Raw genomic sequence first — 11959 nt, 5'->3', positions numbered from 1 at the left:
TACTTATATGACCAAGCACAGCTCCATCTACTAAAGAAGTCAAAGGATCAATATTAGTCTCAGTAAATGGCACCCGCAAATGATTTTTTAAAATAATCTAAGAGCTACTGATTTCTTACAGTTTTTTTTTTTAAAGATTAGAGACATGTTTTTCCATTTACTATTGATGAGCTGTTTAGAGGAAACATTCTTTCATGGACAAGTTTTCAATCTTGGTGCTATGTTAAAATTTAATTCTCAGTAGAATAAAAGCTGGAAGGCTGTCTGTGGCAGTCCCAAGGTCACGTCTGCAACATTGCAAATACTGTGAAACAAATGCTACTAATCAGTAAGACACACAGTTGGTACTTTCAGAACATGACCTGTTGACTTTGTTAAATATTTGCTGTGGTGCACAGAGACGTGCCAGAAGCAATAAGAATAACTCTTGCTAAGCTATTTTTGTCTTACAAATGTAGCTGTTTAAATGACTATACAGTGGAAGGTTGAGGGGCCAGGGTCTGTCATTGTCCCCACAGGAAATCAAGTATGTGTGCTGTGCTCCTTTGATTCCATTCCTAGCCAGTGCAACATGTGACAGTTTGATACTGTAGATATTTGTTCTTCAGAACCTCTTGCAAAAATTCTTTGTTTTAATGAAAACTCTTATTAAATATGAAAACTGTATAGAAACCACAAAATTCTGGTAAATTGAATAGGTTTCTAAAATTGGATTAAGCCTTATACTGGCGACACCCAAAACTTGGACATCATGGTTATTAACAGTTACCCAGAGCTTTCTCATTCTCCATTTATAAGAAAGTCAAAGTCAGTCTGATCCAAAACCAGAGAAATTCCTATTGTTAAACTTGAAGTAACATCTAAAATTAACTACTGCATGTAGGAAATAGAACCAATTTGTTAGTCATCATTTTTGTGAGGAAGAGAAGACCTGCACCTGCTGGAGATAATGTTCTAAATTACTACACCAAGCTCATTTCTAATTAATGCAATTAAAAACCATATACAGATTTCTGGCATGCCCTGCAAAATGGGTGCATTTTTTCTTCTTTAGCACAGTTAATAGTCATAAAGGGCTCATTCTTTCACTCTTTACCCAGGAAAAACTCCCATTTATGTCCGTTGTGCGTTGCATGAATGATTGGCTTTCCACAATAGTATTTGGTGACTTTATGACAAGCTACTGAATTTACCAGAAGATCATAGAATTATAGGACTGGAACGGCCCTTGATGTCATCTAGTTTAGTCCCCTTATTATCTAGACAGTCACTGACAGGTGTTTGTCTAACCTGCTCTTTAAAATCTCCAGTGATGGAGATTCTACAACCTTCCTGGGCAATTTATTCCAGTGCTTAACCACCCTGACAATTAGGAATTTTTTTATAATATCCAACTTAAACCTCCGGTCAAGGCTGAATCCCCACTCTGGCACTTTGAGTGCAGAAGGTGGGGGCCTGCAAGGAGTCTAAAAAATAATACTAACCACTCCAGGCTTGTATTAAACTCTCAAGGTTACAGCTTTTCTCTGACCTTGGATTGGTAGATGCTGCCACCACCCAAGTGCAAAACCTCTTTGAGAACCCAGGAAGGTGCACTTGGGAATTCCTTCCTGTGGGGTACCCTCAAACCCTTTCACCACCACCCCCCCTCCGGGGAACAGCTGAGAAAGAAAAAACATAGGAAATCAGCTGTTGCCACCAGCTAATAAAAATAAACATGTGCACAAACCTCTTAAGACACAGAACTCCAATTCTGTTATTTAAAAAGGTAAATTTTATTTAAAAAGAGAGAAAGAAAATACATCTGAAAACTCAGATGTAGATTGCTAGATTTTAAAAGAGCAAATACAAGAATTAAGCATCAAGAATAGCTTTCCTGAGGTTCAGCTTAAAGGTTACAAGCTAAACAAAAGCACCTGGGGTTAGGACAGAGGAATCTACAAGCCATAAAGAAATAAAAGATAAACCTAATTGCATCTTCCTAGACATTTCCTGATCAATTTACATATCTTGGGTTTCAAATTAGTTTTTCTAGGTATGATACAGATGATTTTTCATACCTGGCCCAAAGCTTCTTACAGCATCGCTGTTCTGTCCCCCTCTTCCCGGGAGAACAACAACAGACAAAGTGGAAGTTTTTTCTCAATTTTAAAAAGTTCTAGCCTTCCCATTGGCTCTTTTGGTCAGGTGCCCACTCACTTCCTTTTACCTATGCCTAGCAGTGAGACTTTTAACCCTTTACAGGTAAAGCAAGTAGAGGACAGCTACTAAGAGGGATTTTATAGCTAACTGGCTGGCTGGGTGTCCATAAAAGGGAGCAACTCTTCCCCCCCCCCATTTATCACACGTCCCTTGCTGCAATTTAAGCCCGTTGCTTCTTGTCTTATCCTCAGAGGTTAAGGAGAATAATTTTTCTTCCTCTTCCTTGTAACAATCTTTTATGTACTTGACAATTATGTCCCCTCTCAGTCTTCTCTTCTCCTGACTAAACAAACCCTCATAAGTCATGTTTTCTAGACCTTTAATCATGTTTGTTGCTCTTATCTGGACTTTCTCCAATTTTTTCACATCTTTCCTGAAATGTGGTGCCCAGAATTGGACACAATACTTCAGTTGAGTTGAGTGGAAGAATTACTTCTAGTGTCTTACTTGCAACACTCCTGCTAATACATCCCAGAATGACGTTTGCTTTTTTTGCAACTGTATTACATTGACTCATATTTAACTCGTGATCCACTATGACCCCTAGGTCCCTTTCTGCAGTACTCCTTCCTAGGCAGTCATTTCCCATTTTGTATGTGTGCAACTGATTGTTCCTTCCTAAGTCGAGTACTTTGCATTTGTCCTTACTGAATTTCATCCTAGATGTTTTACTTTGCTTTCAGTTTTTAATGCCCCCACAGAAATAACCAGAGTCCTTTACTATGCAATTCCATTCCTCCAAACCTTGTGTGATGCTGGCCTTTACTTTCACGGGCCCCAGGGACTGAATCAAGAACTTGCACGGCTAAAAGCATGAATCTTTACAGTTCCTACAGAGTCTAATCCCATTTTGGAACGTCCTATCGCACAATAACTTGCAGGTCTTCCTTTATTCAGTGCAGACCTAAACTGCTTCCTCACAGTTTGGGCTAGAAATGTAAGCTACAACATGGCAAACAGTCAACTGTAAATAAAAACAGATTTTTGAAAAACACAGAGTTTATTGCATTGCAGTGTTTCAGCACTGCATTTGTATATCTGTGTATGGACAAGAGTAAGGGGGGAAAGATATACTATGCATAGAACAAGTTTCTCCAGCATTGAAGTTAACATTAATGGAGCATCATGTACTTGTGTTTGTGGAAGTCTTTCCTGAAGCTTTTGCTGTCATTATACTAGGGTGCACAAATGGGATTTAATACTGAAGAACCAATAGTTTTTTCTAAAATTATCTTCAGAATAACTGGGAAAAGCAGAACTGATAGAATAATTGGGGAGGGGAGAAGACTTATGAAGAAGCAAGCGAAATTTGATTTGCTGCTATTTGTGGGGTCATGCCATTCCTTATCTGTGAATATTTCAGTGCTCACCAGAGATCCAGGGAATGTTTGTGAATGCTGAAAGTTTCACAAATTTGTACTGGAAGCGTATTTCACAGTATTATTTGTTTGCTTTATGCATTATTCTCGTGTTTAAAAGGTTCAATCAGGAAGAGGAAAAAAATTATGTAAACTGGATTATTAATTTCTTCACTTAAATAGTGAATATCAGCATCAGATACTTCACAAATATCACTAGTCTGCCATTGCTCACTGGGGATGCATGTTGTTTATCTCCAAACAGTAAACATGTTCACAAACACTGGGATGTGTTTGTGAATGGTTCATGGAGTCCCAAAGCCTCAAACGTCATAAAATGTTTGCAAAATACTATTCGACCTGCTCTAAACAAACAAAAATCTTTATGCGGAACACTGGTAGAATTGCATCTGTACTGTACTGTCTGTGTGTCAAGTCAGCAACTGCCATTGACTAGTTAGCGCTCTCTCTCCCTTTCTTTCTCAAATTCCCTATAAATCTATCACAATACAATGCCTCACCATGAGTGTATCACTGGCTATTATTGCTTAGAAAGCACTTCAGATTTTTCAGCAAGAGGCAGAAATAAGATCGAGTATTAATTGTGGTCAGACTTACTTAAACTTTGCTTGGTTTATCCGTAGGTCTGTGTCTCCAAAACCTTTAAGAAAGACCCAGTCCTAGAAAACACATGCGGAGTTCCATTGATTTGTTCATCTGAATGCTGTTCAATTTGATTGAATATGGGCTTCAATATTTGTAAGCCTACTTGACTGTAATTTTCATGTAAACACCGAGCGCTCCAGGCCAAAAGGTTGTGTTTATAATATTCAGATTCTAATACCTAATTAGTGTATTACTTACACTAATGATTGGACAGAATGTTTAGTCTGAGAGACAGGTGGAGAGCAAATGGGATGGAAGAGATGTAGTAGATTGTTTAACCTATAAATACAGCTATGCTCTCAGTAATAATGAAAATATCTTCCTGTTGCATACTGATACTTCCTTTCAAAGCAAATGAAATTCCCGTATATCGTCCTGTAGTAATCATAACATGTTTAAATAACCCATTCTATATAATACCTAGATGGGTATTAATAGAAAAAATGAAACCTAAATTGAATTAGAGCATTAAATTGTCCATCTACTGTGATGAGATTTTCTACACAGCTAATTGTGGGGATGGGGAGCTTCAGATGCTTGGGGCAAAAGATCAGACGAGCGTGCTAATAGATGAAGTTGCATTAGTGAGCACGGTTCGACACGGAATAGAGTAGGGCAGAGGATGATGAACAGAGGTGAGTAACATTTTGCCTTTCTGATATTGGGAAATGGGGAGATTTCCATTTGGTGAAGGGAAACATTCTGCCGGAGCTTACCCTTTGGAGTGAAATAGTTTTGTGAACTAAAATTGGTAGAGACAAAACTGATCTCATTAACACTGTGAGAATAAAGAGTAACCAAAAAACTATTCTCTCAGTCTCGTGATAAAACTGTGGCCCCAGTGAAGTCAGGGGAAAAACTCCTATTGACTTCAGTGCTGCTGGGATTTTTCACCCACACTTCACTTTGCAGAACACAGTGGCAATTGCCTGTGGAATCTGATGGAGAGGAGAGAAAGCAGAACATACCAGGTCAAATTCATGCCACGTGCTGCTCCATCAAAGTTCTGGATGAATCCTATCCCATTTGTCTTGCAGAACTACAGCTAAGAAATATGACCAAACACCATGTTGCTGAAGTGCTGCTGCTTTTAGAACACATGAGACAAGAATAAAAAATCCAGTTTGCAGCCTTAACTGGCAATGACTGAGCTCCATTACCCAGATACAGTGCATAATAACGATACACCGTAGTGTGCTTCAGAAGTGACACTAGACAATGTTTTAATTTACTGAAATCATGATTAGCTTAGATGACGAACCCAGAGTTTAATTAGTAAACTTTACTTAACTCTACTGCTAATGACAATTTACACAATTTATTTTCCTCCCCAGGGAAACAGATGGCTTAATGCACAGATGCTCAAGGACAGCAAGCTGAATTAGCTTTGTCCAATTAAATATTTCCAGACAAAAATATTTGATTTATGTCAGTGCAGTGCCTAGCTTACCAAGGACCAAATGGGCACATGGGCCTTTAAAATAAGCCATTCAACACTGAATAACAGAGGGATGCTAAATTCATGTGTTTAAAGAGTTATATAAATTCAGTTTCTCTGTCCAGCATTTATGATGTCAGTAATTTGATTCCAATAATAAACAGGAGATAAGAGCATGTAGGTAAACTTGGTCTACTACAAATCACCTAACAAGTACAGGGATGTTGGATTGTGAGCTCTTTGAGACAGAGAGGGTCTCTTTGTTCCATGTTTGTACATTATCTAGCACAATAGGGTCCTGCTCCGTGACTGGGGCTCCTGACCCTGCTGAAATACAAATAGTAGTGTTCTGGAAAAGGCTATCATCTAGCTGGGTTCTAAGTATTTAGAGTTGTACAGATTCCTGTGTAATTAGTGAAAATAGCTTTGCAAAGATTTGTTGTGAAACTTTGGCTGTTAGCTTTGAACAGGATAGCAGTGGCCATGGAACATTTATTTAAAACACTATTTCTAATATATCAGTTTCTATTTGGCACTGGAAGCTGGCCATTGTGTATAATTTAATACAATAATTAACTCCCCTTTACTCAGCGAGCTCAATGCACGTATCATCCAAGTCTATTCATATATTCAAATCATTTACTGCATTTCTGTTGGCTTTTCAATTAATAGTGCTGATCACTGATGTGCAGCTGTAGTTTAATAATTAGAAAAAGAAGACGTACTGTCTATTAAATTAGCTTTTGCTGCTTTCAGGCCTGGGGAAAGAAATATTTCTCAGCCTGCCTGGATGAAATCATTTTCAGCTAATTGAAGATTTTCTCGCTCCATTTAGCTGTTAAACCCAAAGCATATGGGCTTTGATCAGTATTCTTATTCAAGCAGATCTTTGGAGAGAACAGTGAAAAGAATATTAAAACAAAAATATGTCTTGGATTGAATAAATCTGAGATAATTCAGTGTTCATGAAAATGGTCAAATTGACAGCCCAGGAATATGAAATCCTCCCTTCATCCAAGGAACAGATGTTGGCATGGGCAGTGGTACAAGCTTCCCATGCTGCCCTGTCAACATTCCTCAACCCTGGAGGGACCATCTTTCCAGGTGAGAAGATAGCTCAGTCTCCATGCCCATTCTGACTTTGATCTCTGCCATGTTGTCATCAAGTATAAAGCAGATGGTGGTACGAGATTAACCCTTTGCCAAATGTATCTATGTAGGTAAATACCCCTAAACAATCATTTGAAAGGTAATTTGGTAAAATACCTCCACGGTAGGTGCTAAGCAATAAGAAGCGTTTGCTTTTGGGAAGTGGGAAGAGAAATGAATGATAGCAGTCATGCACAGAAGTTTTATCATCTGTCTAGTTACTTATATGGCTTACTGATCATGCAACATTGGAGTCCTTATTATTAGACAGAACACTGACCATATGCTATGAAACCACAGTCTCTGATCTGATGTGTTTAGCCAGCTAGCTGTCAGTTGTTGCAAAGGGCTTGCTACAATTGATATTGTAATTCAGTTTTCTTTGTTAACAAAATCTAGCACAATACCATTCTTTTTGTTGTTGGGGCATTTTTTATTTTTTTATTTATTTTTTATACAGAGATGTTTTGCTTTTCCTATGAGCTGTGCCAGGGAGCTGTTATGTGTGGTCCTCTGTGTCTTTCATGTTTTCTGTAGTGTAACATAACACTCAATTCAGTGTTACCAAGCCAAAGAAATATTTGGGCCCTTTTGTTTCCAAGATTATTCTTGAATATTGATAATTGGGACGAGAAAATGTTCTGTACCTGATCTTCCTAATTAAATTTCATGACCAGTGATTTTTGTTATGGTGTTAACTGATTTGGAAACATGACAAGGAGCCTGAGATACATTTAGAGAGTCTGATTTTACTTTTAGGAAGGAATTCATCACAATCTAAAGGCCCAGTCATACTGACATTTACATGGTTGAGCAGTGTTACTCATATAAATGTATGTCGCAGGATTGGGTCCTAAACTTGGAGGGAAATAAAGATTATCTACCTTTATATCTGCCTCTTATTGCAGGACTTGCAATTTAATGCTAGCCTGGCTGCCTTTCATAACCAATTGTATCTGCAGCAGACAGCGTGTGACTCATTATTGTTGCTATTGACCAGAACTAAAAGCATTCACTCTTTCAATTCTCCAAGTTAAATTTCACATTTTTGGAGTGTTTTCAGTTTATACTTCAGATTTGGAAAGTTTTTTATTCCTGGTGGAATTCTGTGCCAAAAAAATAAAAATTCTGCGCACGATACTTTAAAATTCTGTAAAATTCTGCAATTTTTATTTGTCAAAATAACACTACATGATTATGTCAGTTTCAATTATTTTGGTAATGTATTTCAAAATACCTGTCAGCAAGTATGTCTGTAACAATACTGACAAAAAATTCCCCCAGGAATAGACAGCTAAAGGAAACCCCTATGACAGCCCAGTTCCTGCTTCTCTGCCCCCTCCTGCTCAGAGCCCAGCCCTGGGCCCCCCTTAGCTCAGATACCCACACACCAGAGCTCAGACATGCCCCCCCCTGCCCAGATACCCACATGCACTCCCCCTACCTCTCAGAGCCCAGGGATCCAGAGTAAGAAACAGCCTGACAACTTGTGTGGGGTTTCGTGCACACCGCTGTTGCCTTCCCTTAGGGCATGTGGGGAACTGCAGCTGCCGGGAACCCTCTAGCTCCCTCTCCGTCCCCCAAGCAGTGTCTTCTATGTGTGAGCTGGGTTCTGCTGGGTCCAGCAGCTCCCAGTGGCAGCCAGCAGCACTGCAGCCAATTTCTGGGGGTGGGGGAGGAAATTCTGCGTGCACAACATTAACATTTCTGCAGAATCCTGCATTGCGCAGTGGCACAGAATTCCCCCAGGAGTAGAAAAGGTATTTTTTGGTAAGTAAGGGCAATGCATAGGAGCTTGGATGTTTCTACAACACACATGAATTATTATACAGCTTAAAGTAATATATGGAAAATTGTTGCAGCACAGCTACCTCTGAAATCTGATTCAATCAATCCAGCTCTCCCATCTTCTCTGTTTTATATATATGGTACCCAAAGCTCTGGATGACAAACTTCCAAGCCATGAGCTTGATTAATTGAGTTGCCTAGTATTAGCAGTACTGTTATTTAACTGAATTTCGTAGTGCTGTAGAGTAAACCTTGGCTCTGTCTAGGAATGGATCAGATGGTACTTTCATATGGAGAAGGTAGAATTCCTCATGTATATGAGGAAGATGTACGGCTCAAGGTACATTAATCCTTTTTATTTCCTGTTGCAGGAAAGTTTGGGAAGAAACAGCTGACAAAATACTAAAATATCACACATCAAGTAAACCATTCTCCACCACCCCCAAAAAAGAGAGAAACTTCTTGGACTTTTGTCTAAGTTTTGATATTTCCACTAAAAAAAAATGTCTATAGAAAATTCTCAACCAGCTCTACCCCTGCTGTTGGGGTTATGTCATCAGCAGTAGTATCAGTACAAAAGGCTACAGTTAAGTAACACAATAATGTGTAGGGGGCACCCACAATTACAAGCCTTTTGTCAACAACATGCGTGTAAGACTTGAACAGCTTCAATGATGTAAGACACCAAATTATTTTGTCACGGGTAATTGGGAAGCTGCAAATCCTCAATAATGCGATTTCCCCAAGTGTAGGGTCGTTTAACATGTAGCAAAAGGCATTTTCAGAAGGCTGGATGGTACACTAATGGCCTTCTGTGGTAACTTGTCACAGGTTCTGGTCTATGCCTCAGCCTGCAGCTAGTCTCCTGGGAGTGACCCCGTTAGTGTTCCAGGCCCCAAGGACTGCACAGTTCCACATGGGCAGGCCGGCGGCCTCCAATATTCCAAGACTGGGCCTTCAGTACCAGCTAAACCTGATCTCTCCGTGTCTCCCTGCAGCAGATCCAGCCAAGCCAGACTCCTGCGGGAGGCTTGTACTGTAGCCCTTTAGGGCGCAATGCTCTCAGTGAGTGTTCACAGTGACACAGGCAGCCTTTTCAAAAACAAGGTAACCATTTATTAGTCACCAGGTGCAATTTAAAAGATGTATTATGAGGTTTTCCCACATCTTCATCTGCAGCACTTATTGGGAAAGCTCTTTATCATAGAAAATGTTGGGAAAAAAATCATGGATGACCCAGGAGTAGAAACAGCAAGTGCTGGGAAGAGGAATGGCAGAAACTGTGGGCCAGATTGGCTGGTGTAAATTGTCATCGCTCTTTACATCAACCAAGGGTCTGGCCCATCATCTCCCTGCTTCAGGAGGGGAAGTGGCAGATCTCTGCATCCCCTGTAAGGCGGCACCCAGGAAAGTCTTTTTACGAATACATACATGTAGGGAGCTCTGACTTGGAGTAGTGAGTCTCTTTAGCCCTTTCAGGTCTGAACAGTAGGGAGAGGTCATGTGCTCCCAGGGGGGTGGGGGGGGGGGGGGGGGGAATGGGAATCCTGGAGGCTTGTAACAAACCAGGCCTAGCTGTTGCTCACTGCTGCAATAAGATACCAAGCTAGATTGACACATGGACCAGTATGGCAAATCCTGTATTCTTAGGTCCATATTTATGACTACAGGACCTGATTGGAAGAAAAATAGTCTGTCTTTAGTATGTGGCTCTTTCATTTTGTGTAGTTACTATTATTCTCCAGCACTGCAAAGAGTCTGGTGGTTTAGTTCAATAGGCTAGTCCCAATGTGCTACTTGAAGAATAAATCATTTTTGTTCTTTTTGGGGCATTAAGCCATGCACTGGCTGCTCTGCCTGTTACATAAATGTTCCGTTTTGCTGTAAACGTCAAGGTTGGCCTGAGGTCATATGAGCTCTATGATTTGAGCAAATATGACCTGAGCTCGTAGCATATATGTAACCCCTTCCAACTACCTTCATACGCATGGCAAAACCAGCTATTGTTTTCAAAAGAAAAATCCACCATAGTGGTATCCATAGCAAAGTGCAATTCTTGTGTTACATACCCTGGAATCCCTGCACTCTGGATGCAGGAGGCAATGGAGTATAATGCAGATATTTGGGATTTCTTACTGAATCTCATAAATTCCTCTGAGGAGGAATTCACTTTTATGAGAGAGCAAGTAACCTAGAAAGAAGAGATCTATTGCTCTCTCTGCAGTGCCATAGATGTACATGGTATTTTACAGACAAATATAAGAAGTCAAATTCTCTGGCCCAAGGAAGCTGCAATCTAGGAACCCTATCCTACTCCCATTGTAAATCAATGGTAAAGCTCTCTGTTAGCAAAAGTTCACTTTTATCTGTACTCATGTAAAGTTGTCATCTATACAGTATTAAATATGCTATTCTTTGAACCTGGTGAGCATCATCTCTGTGTCCCCTCCCCTGTGACTGTGTACATATTTTTATTTTGGAGCAGATATCAAGCCTTAGTTAAACTAGAATTTCTCTGTAAAGGGTAACAAGGCAACTGCATGCATGCCTGGACCTGGGGCCTGCCAAGTCAACCTCTGCACCACCGCAAGGAATGGACTGGCTCTGCTCCAGTGACCCTAATTCTTCCATCTCATTGATAACCATTATGTTAGACGGGCATGAAAAATCACCCCCCCCCCCTTCTTCTGCAGCTTCAGATCCCAAGCTTGGCTCCTCAGCCAAGCTGCCGCTGTCAACAAAGAAGCACGAGGCATCACTGGGGAGAAATGGAGAGCGTACTCTGAGAGAGACTATTGAGAAGTCACTTTTGCTGTAAGGCCTATTATTTCATTAGCCTGGTTTATTTCAAAAAGAAGCAGCAGCTTGTGTACTGCCCTAGCATGGTAACTGGGAGGTAGGTATTGCACAGAAAACAGCAGAGGATCTGACTTAGGGTAAATTAGCCTTGACTATTCAAACCCATGAATGGTTAACAGAATCCCATCATTGCTTTCCCTATTCCCCCTGCTTGCCGTTCTGGCTCTATCAGTTTCATTGTTTATTAGCATCTATTATAACTAACATCTGTCTGTGACTGGCACAGACTACTTGGTGTCTACTAGGTAACAGGCAGGGAGCTGTAGATATGTGATGGGAAAACAGCCCTGTTGTTGTTTGGAAGCAAACTACTCTTGTGACATAAAAAGAGAAATCCACCCAACATTATGTATTGACCAGTAATCTATATTAGAGAGTTGACCAATAAAAGCTACGGGAGTCACAGTGAACAAACTCATTTCTGATAAGATCATGTATATTCATAATGACAGACCTAGATGAAGTTTGCTAAGCCCTTCATGATAACAGAAACCTGATG

This window comes from Terrapene carolina, unplaced genomic scaffold (genome assembly GCF_002925995.2).
Source record: "Terrapene carolina triunguis isolate 2854851 unplaced genomic scaffold, T_m_triunguis-2.0 Scaffold141, whole genome shotgun sequence".
NCBI classification, from domain to species: Eukaryota; Metazoa; Chordata; order Testudines; family Emydidae; genus Terrapene; species Terrapene triunguis.
This window is presented reverse-complemented; position numbering follows the sequence as displayed.